Below are 16,445 nucleotides of genomic sequence, written 5' to 3' on the forward strand. Positions count from 1 at the left end.
TCAGAGCGCAGTGCGCATGTCACAAATTTTATAGCAATGTGCGCTTTTTGTTAATTAGAGAAAATGGCCACAAAAAAACAATGACGTTCATTTCAAAAGTATATAGACAGACAGGCTATTGAGCCAGGACCTAGATAAACATAACGGGGGAGATTTATCAAGGGAAACCTGGCTTAGTTGCCCATAGCAACCAATCAGAGATCCATTGGAAAATGAAAGGTGGAATCTGATTGGTTGTTATGGGCAATTAAACCCTTATAAATGTTTTAATAAATCTTCCCCAGAGTAATGTAATTAATGAGTAATATTGTCAGGTTTTTTTTTATATTGAAAAACTACAAAGCTGACACCTCTGGAACAAACAGAGCATGATGGGAGTTCCCCTTATTGCACCATGCTGTAAACCTAATGCGAACACTTTTGCGCACCGTGCCATACATTACTGTATATGGCAGGGATCAGCAACCTACGGCACTCCAGCTGCTGTGAAACTACAACTCCCAGCATGCGCACTTACTCAGCTCTTCTTGCAACTCCCATAGAAGTGTAAAAAGGATTCTGGGAGTTGTAGTTTAAGAACAGCTGGAGTGCCGGAGGTTGCTGATCCCTGATATATGGTGGCGCCTTAAGAGACGAGAGGGGGCCATTAGCTGCATTTGGTTTACAGAGGGAGGGGCCCAATCCATAGCCCATCGGACCCCCTAAGGTTCATTCACAGGATCCAGATGGTGGCCATGGCTACCAGAATCGTAAAAAGCATCTTTTAGTGTTGCCAAATACTGAAGCATGCTAATAGTGTAACCCTGACAGATAAATACATGACAGTATAGAGGTATTTATCAGCAAAGCATAGAAGATTATGAGTCTCCTAGTGGGACTTCAAAAAAAATAAAAGTTATTGAAAAAAAAAAGTCAATTTCAAGTAAAATTAAAAAAAACGTTGTCCACGTTCCCTTTATCCAGTCTTTGATTATTGGAAAAACAATCAAAAAATAATATCTATTACACAAAATTGGTATCACTGTGTAAATAGTAATCAAATCTATAAAATAATCACAAGACTCATCCCACACACTTAAAGCGCTTTTCTCATGACAGACAATAGGGGCATATCACTAGGATATGCCCCCATTCTCTGATAGGTGCAGGTCCCACCGCTGGGACCGGCACCTATATCAAGAACGGAGCCCCGAATGTGGTGGATGGGCCATTGTGCATGCACAGCCGCCCTCTATTATGGCCCGGCTATTTCCGTTAGGCCCATTGGCCCATAGAGGTGAATGGGTGCGGTGGCCGATCATGCGCGTTGCGCTCCCATTCACCTCTATCGGAAGAGCGGTTGGTGGTGTCCTCCAGCCACCACTTTGCGAGGCTCCGTTCCCGATATAGGTGCGGGTCTCATATAAGACAATGGGGGCATATCCTAGCGATATGCCCCCATTGTCTGAGATGAGACAACCACTTTAATAAAAATGAAAATACCATGCCAGAATTGCTTTTTTTGATCACCTCATCGCCCCCCCAAAAGTTATAAAAAGTGATCAAAAAGTGATATGTGCTCCACTATGGTACTAGTAAAAACTACAGCTCATCCCACAAAAAAGAAATGCACTTGGAGATGTCTAGGGGTATGTACCACTAATATTCAGTCCTCATGCATGGTCCCTTGGCAGTATGATATACCAACCATCATCTGCTTTAGAGCACCATATGCAGTAGGGTTGTAGTAGCCCCCTGGTTCATTTTGGAGGTGAGCTGCTCCACTGTAGGGTGTCGGTCTGCCCTCATGCACCTTCATAGCCGACCCTCACCTCTCATATCAGTGGCACGTAGTGCTCCACTCATCTGTTGTGCCATTCCTTTATTATTCCTTCTGTAAGTTATGAATGAATTACTAGTAGTTTGCATTTAAAGGGCTTCTGTCACCCCCAAAACGCATATTTTTTATTTTTGGGCATATTAAAATCCTTACTGGACGACTATTCCCTATATAGGGCTCTTACCTTATACTATCCAGTCAGGGCTTCCAGTGTCAGGGGATATGCCCCCATTGTCTGATGCGGGTCCAAATGGTAACACCTTGTGTGGCTTGGTTTCACTAAAAATCGATCTTTTAAAATATGCAAATGACTTCACTACCAGCAAGTAGGGCGTCTACTTGCTGGTAGCCGCCGCATCCTCCTTTAAAAAAAACGCCCCCTCCTCCTGCTGATTGACAGGGCCAGCGAGTGCTCTTCTCCTCCGACTGGCCCTGTCTGCAATTCAAATCCCACGCCTGCACCTCATTCGGCGCAGGCGCTCTGAGAGAAGGACGCTCGCTTCCTCAGCACTCCTTCAGTGAGTCTGCGCCGATGATGTCACCTCTAAACCCGAAAGAGAAGACGTCATCGGCGCAGGCGCACTGAGAAAGTGCTGAGGAAGCGAGCGTATTTCTTTCAGAGCGCCTGCGCCAAATGAGATGCAGGCGCGGGATTTGAATTGCAGACAGGGCCAGCCGGAGGAGGAGAGCGCTCGCTGGCCCTGTCAATCACCAGGAGGAGGGGGCGTTTTTTTTAAAGGAGGATGCGGCGGCTTCCACAAAATACTGATTAAGGGGTTTGATATACCTGCTTCCACAAAATACTGATTGAGGGCTGCGATATACCTGCTTCCACAAAATACTGATTAAGGGGTTTGATATACCTGTTTCCACTAAATATTGATTGAGGCCTGCGATATACCTGCTTCCACAAATACTGCTCTTCTCTAGGGACTTAGGCACAGTGTCATTTTGAAAAAGACAGGTGAAGGAAGAGGCAGGCCGTTCAACAGGGGTGGTAGGGGTCGGACAGGTGCACCAGGCCGGAGCCTAAATGGGAAGTTGGAGGAGATACGTGTGATTACTTCAAAGGGCGCACCAGAGTTGGTTGAGTGGCTCACTCACCCTTCCGCTTCTGTACCCTCCTCATCCTCTGTATCTACACCCTCCGCACTCTCTGCTGTGTGCACCCCTAAATATACCACCACCATAGCCCCTCCATTCAAGTCAGAGAGTTTTTTTTCCCATCTATTCCCAGACCTTACCGATGCGCAGCAATTCTTGACATTGGATGAGGAAGAGGAGGTATCAATGGCTGCCACCCAGCAGTCTGACGACAGTACCCAGATCAGCCCAAGGAGGGAGGTCCCCGTTGATTAAGGGGTTCGATATACCTGTTTTCACCAAATATTGATTGAGGGCTGCGATATATCTGCTTCCACAAAATACTGATTAAGGGGTTCGATATACCTGTTTCCTCCAAATAGTGATTGAGGGCTGCGATATACCTGCTTCCACAAAATACTGATTGAGGGCTGCGATATACCTGCTTCCACAAAATACTGATTAAGGGGTTTGATATACCTGCTTCCACAAAATACTCATTAAGGGGTTTGATATACCTGCTTCCACAAAATACTGATTGAGGGCTGCAATATACCTGCTTCCACAAAATACTAATTAAGGGGTTTGATATACCTGTTTCCACTAAATATTGATTGAGGCCTGCGATATACCTGCTTCCACAAAATTCCAATTAAGGGGTTTGATATACCTGCTTCCACAAAATACTGATTAAGGGGTTTGATATACCTGCTTCCACAAAATACTCATTAAGGGGTTTGATATACCTGCTTCCACAAAATACTGATTGAGGGCTGCGATATATCTGCTTCCACAAAATACTGATTAAGAGGTTTGATATACCTGCTTCCACAAAATACTGATTGAGGCCTGCAATATACCTGCTTCCACAAAATACTCATTAAGGGGTTTGATATACCTGCTTCCACAAAATACTGATTGAGGGCTGCGATATACCTGCTTCCACAAAATACTGATTAAGGGGTTTGATATACCTGCTTCCACAAAATACCGATTGAGGGCTGCAATATACCTAATTCCTCAAAATACTGATTAAGGGGTTTGATATACCTGTTTCCACCAAATATTGATTGAGGCCTGCGATATACCTGCTTCCACAAAATTCCAATTAAGGGGTTTGATATACCTGCTTCCACAAAATACTGATTAAGGGGTTCGATATACCTGTTTCCACCAAGTATTGATTGAGGCCTGCGATATACCTGCTTCCACAAAATACTGATTGAGGGCTGCGATATACCTGCTTCCACAAAATACTGATTAAGGGGTTCGATATACCTGATTTCACCAAATATTTATTGAGGCCTGCGATATGCCTGCTTTTTCACAAAATACTGATTGAGGGCTGCGATATACCTGCTTCCACAAAATACTAATTAAGAGGTTTAATATACCTGCTTCAACAAAATACTAATTGAGGGCTGCGATATACCTGCTTCCACAAAATACTGCTCTTCTCTAGGGACTTAGGCACAGTGTCATTTTGAAAATGACAGGTGAAGGAAGAGGCAGGCCGTTCCACAGGGGTGGTAGGGGTCGGGCAGGTGCACCAGGCCGGAGCCTAAATGGGAAGTTGGAGGAGGTACGTGTGATTACTTCAAAGGGCGCACCAGAGTTGGTTGAGTGGCTCACTCACCCTTCCGCTTCTGCACCCTCCTCATCCTCCGTATCTGCACCCTCCTCACTCTCTGCTGTGTGCACCCCTAAATATACCACCACCATAGACCCTCCATTCAAGTCAGAGAGTTTTTTTCCCATTTATTCCCAGACCTTACCGATGCGCAGCCATTCTTGACATTGGATGAGGAAGAGGAGGTATCAACGGCTGCCACCCAGCAGTCTGACGACAGTACCCATATCAGCCCAAGGAGGGAGGTCCCCGCTGTTGCTGCCTACTCCGAGATCTCAAATATCATTGATCAAGCCATCGAGGAGCAGAAGCAGGAAGATGAGGAAGTCGTAATGCTGAATGAATTCCCAGGGGGGGATACTCCATCTGAGACAAGTCAGCAAGAGTCTGAAGAGGAGTCACAGGAGGATGGTGGCTGGGGGGAGGAGGAGGAGGAGCAAGAAGAGCAGGCATTGAGGGGAACTTTAAAATTTTTGGGGATCCCTGGTGTTGTCCGTAGATGGGGGGAGGAGACCGAGGACGACATTCTCCTGGGTGATGAGTATGAGCCAGGGCGCTCCACCCCTTCCAATTTAGTGCAAATGGGGGCCTTCATGCTCCAGTTTTTGAAGAGGGACCCCCATATAAAAAGCATAAAGGGCAAGGACCAGTACTGGGTGGCAGCGTACTTAGACCCCCGGTACAAACACAAAATGGCGGACATGTTACCAGCTTCACAGAGGGCTGTCAGAATGCAGCATTTCCAGGCCTTGCTGCGAAAGATGCTGCATTCTGCTGTTGCGGGCGCTGGCAGAGGAATTTCCACCCACAACGAAACAGGTGCGGGTATCAATCCTACCACACCTGCAAGAAGAGCGGGGTTTGAAGATGTGTTGGTCACTTCGGATATGAGATCATTCTTGCAGCCAACCCATCAATAGCCGCCCTCCGGATCCAACCTCAGGGAACGCCTAGACCGACAGGTGTCCGACTACATCCGGTTAATGGCCGATGTGGACGCTCTTAGAAGCGAGGAACCCCTGGAATACTGGGTGTACAGGCTTGACCTGTGTTCAGAGCTGGCACAATTTGCCATGGAACTCTTGGCTTGCCTCTCGTCGAGTGTCCTGTCCGAAAGGACGTTCAGTGTAGCAGGGGGGATTGTGACCGATAAGCGCACTCGCCTAGCTCACGACAGTGTGGACTACCTCACATTTCTAAAAATTAATGAGGCATGGATCTTGGAGGAATTCAACACCTGTGACGACCACGTGTAATTGAATTTCCTCATGCCAGCCCACACAAATCCGCCACCACCCAGAACAAAGAATAGTCCTTTTCTTATGTATATACAGCGACATAAAAGGGCTTTTTCTGTCAGGTAAATGCCTAATTTTACGGGCCTGTACTGACTTCAGTAAAATTTGTATCCAGTGACCGCCTAATGTACCTCCAGCCACATCATCACAAGTTCTTTTCTGTCAGGTGAATGCCTAATTTTTGGGGCCTGTACTGGCCGACAGTAAAATTTTATCCAGTGACAGCCTAATGTACCTCCAGCCACATCATCACAAGTTCTTTTCTGTCAGGTGAATGCCTAATTTTTGGGGCCTGTACTGGCCTACAGTAAAATTTGTATCCAGTGACAGCCTAATGTACCCCCAGCCACGTAATCACAAGTTCTTTTCTGTCAGGAGAATGCCAAATGTTTTAGGCCTGTAGGGGCCTACAGTAAAAATCTTTAGCCAGTGACCGCTTAATGTACCTCCAGCCGCAGAATCACAAGTTCTTTTCTCTCAGGTGGATGCCTAATTTTGGGGCCTGTACTCCCGTGGCCTAAAATAAAATTTTTCTAGGCTCCAGCAGGGCACATTTTTGAGAGTTTCCCTTTAAGACGCATAGAAATGGCCCGATTAAAATACATATTTTTTGTGGGAATTTTTGCCAATGATCCCTCTCTAGTATGTCACTGTCCATGTTGTGGGACTATTTGTGCACTTCTAGTAAGTATTTGGTGGCTGCAAATATGACCTAAAGGTTTTTAAGGTTTGTCTGCCTTTAAAGTCAATGAGGGCCGCCGCGAACCGTCACGGCCGATGTTCGTCCATCACTACTGTTAAGGCATCATGTATATGACCATATTAGCACATGGACCCATTTATTTCTATGGGAAATAAAACGACTCCTACAGATGTGCTGTCTGCATCCATGTGTCCATTCCACAAAATTATAGAACATGTCCTATTCTTGGCCGCAGCATGCGGACCACAAAAAAAAAACAGACACAACACGTACACCATTCGCTTTGCGGATCCATGTTTTGTGGACCGCAAAGTGGATATGGTCGTGTGCATGAGGCTGGGGGGCTATTTTGTATTTTGCAATGATTTATATGTACACCGCTGATAGAATGTACTGGAACAATTCTCTACTGAGGCTAATAGGATTAGGTCCTGACATGGGGACCCACTTTCCGAAATACCTCTTTAAAGGGGTTTCCTCAGGATAGTTCATCAATATGAGTACTGATAGTGAGCACTGAAGCCTCTTTCTAGGCCAGTGATGTTGCGTTCATAGGCGCAGGTCAGTCCAATTCAAGTCAATGAGCTGCAGCCCTTTTAAACATCTGATTGGCGTTAGTGCCAGGAGTCGGACCCCCACAAATTTATTGTTGATTACTAGAGATTAGCAAATTGAAGTTGACGAAGTGGAATTCGATCAGAATTTCATGAAAAATTCGATTTGCACTGAAGCCAAATTTCCTCACGCTTCGTGGTAACGAATCGCATTTTTCTCTAAAATGGCTGCTGCACTTTTTAGGACATAGAGCAAGGAACTCTGGGAACGAGGGCTCACCCACAATGCAGTGCACACAGCCAATCAGCAGCCAACCAGCCCTGTGATATCACAGCCCTATGAATAGCCTCAGCCATCTTGAATTCAGTCATTTTCCAGTGTACTTAGTGCAGCGAGAGACGTCAGCAGGCGCTAGGGACAGTGGTAGAAAATAAACTTTTATTTTGCTGTATAGAAGTTCAGGGAAAGGATAGGGAGGAATCATTCCACAGTATTGAAGCAGAACAGGGTTCAGTAGGGGAGGTTACAGCCTGGGTAATAGGAATAATCCTATTACACCTTGCTGCACTGACTGGAGATCCAAATTGCCATTTTACAGCCCTGTAATTCCAGCAAATCGTTCTTGTTATTGTGGTGCAAGTGCTGTTTGATACAGGGTTTATTACAAGGAAATATTTCTACATTTTATTTGCCCTTGTGCGGTGCAGTTATATGTTCCAAAGCATTTTTTCGCTTGTATTAGTGGTAAAAAAGGGCTTATTAGCCGTTGTGTGGTAAAGTGAGAAAATTACAGCCCTTTTTGGCATGTATTAGTGGCACAAAAATATATATATTATTTGCCGTTCAGCGGTGCAGTTATATGTTCTAAAGCCTTTTGTTGCGTGTATAAGTGGAAAAAATAAGGGCCTATTTCCCGTTCAGTGGTGCAGTTATATGTTTTAAAGCTCTTTTTGCCGTGTATTAGTGGCACAAAAAAAAGTATTTGCTGGTGTCTGTTGAAGTGAGAAAACTACAGCCCTTTTTGGCGTGTATTAGTGGCAAAAAATATATATTTGCAGTTTAGCTGTGCAGTTATATGTTCTAAAGCTCTTTTGTGCGTGTATTAGTGGCACAAAAAAGTATTTGCCATTGTGTGGTAAAGTGAGAACAATACAGCCCTTTTTGGTGTATATTAGTGGCAAAAAAATAATATATATAATGCCGTTCAGCGGTGCAGTTATATGTTCTAAAGCCCTTTTTGGCATGTATTAGTGGCAAAAATATATATATTTGCCGTTCAGCGGTGCAGTTACGGTATATGTTCTAAAGCCTTTTGTAGTGTGTATAAGTGGAAAAAAATAAGGTCCTATTTGCCAAATAAGGGCCTATTTGCCATTCAGCGGTTCAGTTATATGTTCTAAAGCCCTTTTTTGGCGTGTATCAGTGGAAAAAAAAGGGCTTATTAGCCGTTGTGTGGTGAAGTGAGAAAATTTGAAACTTTTTTGGGGTGTTTTAATTTCCTTTTTAGTTTTTTATTTATTTGATCTAACAGTATGTCAGACAGAGTAGTGCCAGGCCCTGCATGGGGAGTGGCAGAGGCCTAAATATGTCGTGGCAGCAGGTGTTGCAACGAGAGGCCTGAGCTCTCTGTGTCATCTAGCGGTCGTGTCTTGACCAGCAACCCAGCGGTTCTTGAATGGTTGACTCGGTCATCCACTTCGTCCCAAGTGACATCAGACACTCCCAGCCAAGAATCGGTGGGTTCGTCAGACACAACCTTAGTTGTCATGGCCCGGAAGCACCTCACCTGTCCTCAACCTGCTGTGCTTTTCTGTTTTCTCGGCCAGAGAAGCATTATATGCTGTGGGCTCTGCTCCACTATACAGAGAGGACAAGCTACTAGAGGACAGTCAGCAGCTACTGGCCAGCCAAGATGTCGAGGAGACATCCGCCGCTTCCTCCGGTAGGCGGGCAAGTAGTGATGAGGAGAGTGACATGGTAGCTGGTGTTGCGATCGGTCAGGCTCTTGACCCAGAGACCGTTGAGGACATCAGTGACGTGCAGCAGTACTCGATGATAATGATGTAGCAGATCACACTTGGGAGCTGGGCGAATTAGGGGCATCATCATCATCGGGAGAAGAGGGTGGCAGCTTGCTTGTGAGGCAGCGGCGGAGCCAGCATGTCGCTAGCGTGGCCGGGAGTCAGCAGGGTGGCAGCAGTGGGTGGTCGGGAGCCAAACGTGCCCGGGTTAGACCACCCGCTTCGCAGGAGCCTACCTGCCCGGAAAGTAGTGGTGCAGGGGTTCACGGAAGCAGCAGCGGTAGCAGTCAGTCAGAGCAAAGTGTTGGGGGTAAAATCACCTACTCGGTGGTGTGGCAGTTTTTTGTTAAGCCGCCAGATGGAGGTGAACATGGCCATTTGTGAAGCGTGGTGCGGGCGCCAATGTTGGAACCACGGCCCTGCGTCAACATATGCAGCATCACCATAAAGTGGCCTGGAAGAACCGTGGCTCTGATGTGGTGGTCCAGCCTGCTGCAGCAACCTCTGTATCACCCAGTGGCACACACCCGATTTCAGTCAAGGCTCCACCACCTCAGCCGAAGGGAGCTGTCTGTCCTTCCCATCATCTGCTGGTCCTGATGCTCCTGCTCCTCCTCCTAGTCAGTCATTCCATCAGCAATCGATCACAGAAGTGATTGACAAGAGACTGGGTGCACTCATCCAAAGGAGCAGAAGCTGGCCAAGTTGCTGGTGCTGCAGTCCCTCCCTTTCCAAGTGGTGGACTCTGCACCTTTCAGAGAACTGATGTCTTGTGCCGAGCTGAGGTGGAGAGTCCAAAGCCATCATTTCTTTGCCAAAAAGGCAGTACCAGCCCTGCACATGTATGTAGAACAGAAGGTGGGCCAGTCCTTGAGCCTGTTGGTGTCTGCCAATGTGCATGGCAGCGCCGACGTGTGGAGCTATAACTAAGGTCAAGGACAGTACATGTCCTTTGTGGCCCACTGGGTGAATGTGGTTCCTGCACAGCCACACCAGCAAATTGGCCAGGTGACGTCGCTTCCGCCTCCACGTTCTCACGCCGTTGGTCCTGCGACAATGTCCGCCTCTGCCTCCTCATCCTCCACCGTGTCCTCAGCCTCCACTGCAGGGACAATTCACAGTGCTTCTCCAGCATACCATATGTGCAGGGCATGGTGGGGTAACGCTGTTCTGTGCTTCGTTTGCCTGGGGGAACAAAGTCACACAGGGGAAGAACTGCTCTAATCCTGGCTTTCTCCGCGACAACTAAAAATCGTAAACCATGGTGACCGACAACGGGAAGAACATGGTGTCGGCGCTGCGTCAAGGAGGGCTGAGCCATGCGCCCTGCATGGCACACGTGTTTAATCTGGTTGTCAGGCGGTTCCTGAAGTCTTCCACCCATCTGCAAGACATCCTAAAAATGGGCAGGAAACTTTGCATGCACTTCATCCACTCATACACCTCAAAGCACACCCTCCTTAAGCTGCAGCGGCAGAACGGCATCCCCCAACATAGGCTGATATGCAACGTTTCCACCCGTTGGAATTCCACCCTCCATATGTTGACAAGAGTACTCTCCTGTGTAACTTCTATGTCAGCCAGTAGCAGCTCATGCCTGACACCTACCATTTGCTCAGGCCCTTTGAGGAGGCCACGTTATTTGTCAATCGCCAGGACTACGGGATAAACAACGTCATTCCACTTCATGTCCTGGAACAGATGCTGGTAAATCTTGCTGGTCAGGGGACTGGAGACATGGCACCTACAGTCATGTGAAAAAATTAGGACACCCTTTGAAAGCATGTGGTTTTTTGTAACATTTTTAATAAAAGGTTATTTCATCTCCGTTTCAACAATACAGAGAGATTAAAGTAATCCGACTAAACAAAGAAAACTGAAGAAAAGTCTTTTCAAGATCTTCTGTAAATGTCATTCTACAAAAATGCCTATTCTAACTGAGGAAAAAGATAGGACACCCTCACATGTATTCCCTCTTAAATTGGCTCAGATCTCACACAGGTATATCACACCAGGTGCACATAATTAGTAGATCGTTACTCTGCATGTTGAATGAGGCTTGCCCTATTTAAACCTCAGACATTTAGTTTGGTGTGCTCCTGACTGTTGAAGTGAGAGTGAGCACCATGGTGAGAGCAAAAGAGCTGTCAGAGGACTTCAGAAAAAAGATTGTAGCAGCCTATGAGTCTGGGAAGGGATTTAAAAAGATCTCAAAAGATTTTGAAATCAGCCATTCCACTGTCCGGAAGATAGTCTACAAGTGGAGGGCTTTCAAAACAACTGCCAACATGCCCAGGACTGGTCGCCCCAGCAAGTTCACCCCAAGAGCAGACCGCAAGATGCTAAAAGAGGTCTCCAAAAACCCTAAAGTGTCATCTCGAGAACTACAGCAGGCTCTGGCTACTGTTGATGTAGAAGTACATGCCTCTACAATCAGAAAGAGACTGTACAAGTTTAACTTGCATGGGAGGTGTGCAAGGAGGAAACCTTTGCTTTCCAAGAGAAACATCGAGGCCAGACTGACATTTGCCAGAGATAAAGTTGACAAAGACCAGGACTTCTGGAATAATGTTCTTTGGACAGATGAGTCCAAAATTGAATTATTTGGACACAACAGCAGAGGACATGTTTGGCGTAAACCAAACACAGCATTCCAAGAAAAGAACCTCATACCAACTGTGAAGCATGGAGGTGGAAGTGTCATGGTTTGGGGCTGCTTTGCTGCAGCAGGACCTGGTCAGCTCACCATCATAGAATCCACGATGAATTCTACTGTGTATCAGAAGGTGCTTGAAGAACATGTGAGACCATCAGTTAGAAAATTAAAGCTGAAGCGGAACTGGACCATGCAACATGACAATGACCCAAAACATACTAGTAAATCAACCAAAGATTGGCTGAAAAAGAAGAAATGGAGAGTCCTGGAATGGCCAAGTCAAAGTCCAGATTTGAATCCCATTGAGATGCTGTGGGGTGACTTGAAAAGGGCTGTACGTGCAAGAAACCCCTCAAACATCTCACAGCTGAAAAAGTTCTGCATTGAGGAGTGGGGTAAAATTTCCTCAGACCGATGTCGAAGACTGGTAGATGGCTACAAGAACCGTCTCACTGCAGTTATTTCAGCCAAAGGAGGTAACACTCGCTATTAGGGGCAAGGGTGTCCTATCTTTTTCCTCAGTTAGAATAGGCATTTTTGTAGAATGACATTTACAGAAGATCTTGAAAAGACTTTTCTTCAGTTTTCTTTGTTTAGTCGGATTACTTTAATCTCTCTGTATTGTTGAAACGGAGATGAAATAACCTTTTATTAAAAATGTTACAAAAAACCACATGCTTTCAAAGGGTGTCCTAATTTTTTCACATGACTGTAGATCTCACGGCCACATGAGCCTTGTGGGGGTTGAACTGGAGGAGGAGGACATTGGAACACAAGCAATGTGTAGCGAAATGGGTGGTTTTTCTACACAGGTGACAAAAGAGGAAGAGCAGCCAGAGGAGCTACAGGACAATGAGGAAGACAAGGCAGAGGACCCAGACACACTGTGGCAGTATGCATTGGAGATGGAGGCAGGAAGTCCTTGCACAAATGGCCCAATGCCTTCTCACTTGCTTGCGTAGTGACAACCGAATTGTCACCATTTGGCATAGGGATGACTTCTGGCTCTCCACCTTGTTGGACCCTCGCTTATTTACACCCGCTGAGAGGGAGGACAAACTGAACTATTATAGAAACATATGTAGTCAGTTGGCCTCTGCCTATCGTCCATCCTCTCGCAGGTCTGACTGGGGGGACCCTCTGCGTTCATGTTCCTCTGCCATGGCTGCTGTGGCAGGATGGGGGTGAGGTAGCAGTTTCAGCTCCATCAGCAGCAACTTGAGTCTAAAGTCGCTGATGAGCAGCTTTCTTCACCCGCCTAGTGAAGAAACTACTCACCAGCAGCAGCAGCAGCTAGACATGTGGCAGGACCTGAACCAGCAGGTGGTGGCATACGTGGACAACACCCTGCCATCCCACATTGAAGATTCGCTGGAATACTGGGCAGCCAAACTGGATTTGTGGCCCCAAATGGCAGAGTTTGCCCTGGAAAAGCTGTCCTGCCCGGCCAGTAGTGTGGCATCAGAGAAGGGGTTTAGTACGGCGGGGGCCATAGTTACCCCAAGAAGAACTCGCCTGTCCACACAAAATGTGGAGAGACTGGCCTTTGTCAAGATGAATAAGGCGTGGATCAGCCAGGATTTCCACCCACCAATGCCTGAGACTAGATCACCCACTCTGTCGCTCGGTCACTCAGTGGCCTCCTGATGCTGCTGCCACCTCCACACTATATCATCTTGCCACTCTGTGGTCTCCTGATGCTGCTTCCACCTCCACACTATGTCACCTTGCCACTCTGTGGTCTCCTGATGCTGCTGCCACCTCCACATTATGTCACCTTGCCACTCTGTGGTCTCCTGATCCTGCTGCCACCTCCACACTATGTCACCTTGCTACTGTCATGATCCCTCCCGTGACAGAGGTTAGAAGATCTGAGAGACTTGCATCACCTGAGGTTATCTGACAGCCACTTGGTTTTACTTTGCAGTGTTGTTGTTGGTATGACCACACCTCTTGTTTCAGGTGTAGCTTGTGGTCATTACTATTCCTCTATTTAGTCTGGACTCACACTTCCTACCATGCGGTTGATATAATCTGCCTGGAGTTGGAAGAGCTGGTGTGTTGTGCTCTTCTGAGTTCCTGCTCATCCATTTTCTATTGAAGATAAGTGTTCTCCCCTTTGTATTTTGTTTTCCACTTTTGCTCATTGTTTCCTAGGCCTCATGGAGATGCTGGTTCGTTCATCTGGGAAGGAACCAGCGGTCTGAGACCCTGTCACTAGGCCTAGGGATTTTCAGGGTATCTAGGGCCTAGGTATACAGTGTATGAATATTCCCACCTTCAGGGTCTATTCATACTGACAGGAGTCAGGGCTAGGTTTAGGGTTTTTCTAGGTGGTGACCTTTTCCTTTCTCTAGCGGTGTGGCCTAGTTTTGGGTCATTTTTCTTCTGTAGTCATTTTGGTGTTCCTCCCCTCCTCCTACATTGTGACAGCTACTCTGTGGTCTCCTGATGCTGCTGCCATACTGTTATGCAAGTGGATGTGGACCCAGTGTGCCAGGATAGGCTTGGTCCATTAGGGTAGTTGCCAGGTGCCACTCCAGAGCAGCCCCCGAGTCAGTGGCAGCTGACTAGGGGGTCAAGCACCGAGAAGAAGTACGTGGTCAGGAAGTATGGGGTCAGGGCAGGCAGCAATCAAGCAAGGTCTGTAAAGGAGGTCCGAGGTCAGAGACAGGCGGCAAACAAGCAAAGTCCATGAACGAAGTCCAAGGTCAGAGGCAGGCGGCAAACAGGCAAAATCCAATAAATCCAAAAGCGGGGTCCGGTGCTGCTGCCACTTCCACACTGTCATTGTGCCACTCTGTGGCCTCCTGATCCTGCTGCTGCCACCTCCACACACTGTCATTGTGCCACTTTGTGGCCTCCTCCTGATGCTGCCGCCACCTCTAGACTCTGTGATTGGGCCACTCTGTGGTCTCTTCATGCTGCTTCCACCTCACCACTATGTCATAGGGCCACTCTGTAGACTTCTCATGCTGTTCCCACTCTCCCCACTTCATGACTGGGCCACTATTTTGCCTTTCGGCCTGGCTGACATTATCATTTATTTGACCCTTCTTCTGATCTGTCAGAAGGAAGGAAAAATTAGAAGCACAACGGATCCTGTCTATGTAACAGCTGTAAGGCCTGCATGGCACGGTCCCTATTTTGCATCAGAATTGGCTAATGATTTGGTAGGCAAAAGTATGAGTGGGTACAAAAACACAGAAGACATGCAAATATTCCATTCACGTGTCATCTCTGTTTTAGATCCACTCCAGTTTTTTGGGGCTTTAGCAATACTGAGCAAATGCTGACCGAGTGAAGGCATATGCTCCAAAGACAGGATCCGTTTTTTTGGGGGTTATTGTTCTGACAGATCAGAGGAAGGGCAAAAATAATCAGTGACGTCAACACAAACTTATTCCTGACACCCTCTCCACTCTGTCGGGGGGGGGGGGGGCTCTACTTGTATAAGTGTTTAATAGAACAGGTTCTGTAGACATCTGTGTGGAATCAGCTGACAACGGTGTAAAAGGAGTGCGCCTCTTCTTGGCGCTAACATTGACCTGCAAGGCTGAGTTCATACTTGAGTTATTTGGTCAGTTTTGGCTCTGTAACTGCCCAAATAAGTGAAGTGTGCAGTGATTCTAAGAGCGACGCCTGTGATCTGCATGTCATACTGACTCACAGTATTATTTCACTACCACAGCAGACTCCCTATGTGTGTTACTGCAAGACACAAATGTTCTACACCACTATAAAGGCTCTATGCAGCCAGGAAATAGCTGTTTTTTAACGCGATTCGCCACAAATAAATTTGGATCGAACCAAATTTTTTAAAGAAAATTCGGCAAATCTGACGAAACAAATTTTTTAGAAATTCGCTCAATTCGCTCATCTCTATTGATGACCTTTCCTGAGAATAGGTTATAAATATCATACTCCCAGAAAACCCTTTTGCAGTATGGATTTATCAAGAATGGTGCTTTTTGCTGCTGTATGGTGCGCCTAATTTATGGTGAAGTGCACACCTGGTCATAAATTAGACACATCCTCCCGCAATCTGGGCACCTAAACAGAAACCTTTGGTAGCTCGAAGCTGCTGTAGGTTTCTGTCTTTATTTGTGCCGGTCTAAAACACCACTTGCGACAATATTTTTTGTGTCTAACAAGTTGCAAACATGAGGTTTTCAACATTTATGACAGAAATGAGGCACAGGGAGATGATAAATCTCCTCCTTAGGGTGGGTTCACATCAGTGTTATGTATTCCGTAATGGCTTTCCGTTATAACGGAAAATAACGGAATCCATAAGATGGAAGTCAAAACGGAAGCCTTTAAGAGGCATTCCGTTTTGAACTGTCATAATTCATAATAGTCTATGGGAATCATAACGGATCCATCTGGTTCCCGTTATGCAAGAGGGGAACCAGACTTATGCAGAACGGACAAAAGTCTGGTTCCCCTCTTGCATAACGGGAACCAGACGGATACGTTATGATTCCCATAGACTTCTATTATGACAGAAAGCAAAACGGAATGCCTTTTAAAGGCTTCCATTTTGCATTCCGTCATAATACAAGTCTATGGGCAGCATAACGGATCCGTCCTGGTTTCCATTATGTAGTTCATAGACTTGTATTATGTAGGAACAAAACGGAATGCCTCTTAAAGGCTTCCGTTTTGACTTCCGTCTTA

Source organism: Bufo gargarizans, chromosome 9 (assembly GCF_014858855.1).
Source record: "Bufo gargarizans isolate SCDJY-AF-19 chromosome 9, ASM1485885v1, whole genome shotgun sequence".
NCBI lineage: Eukaryota > Metazoa > Chordata > Amphibia > Anura > Bufonidae > Bufo > Bufo gargarizans.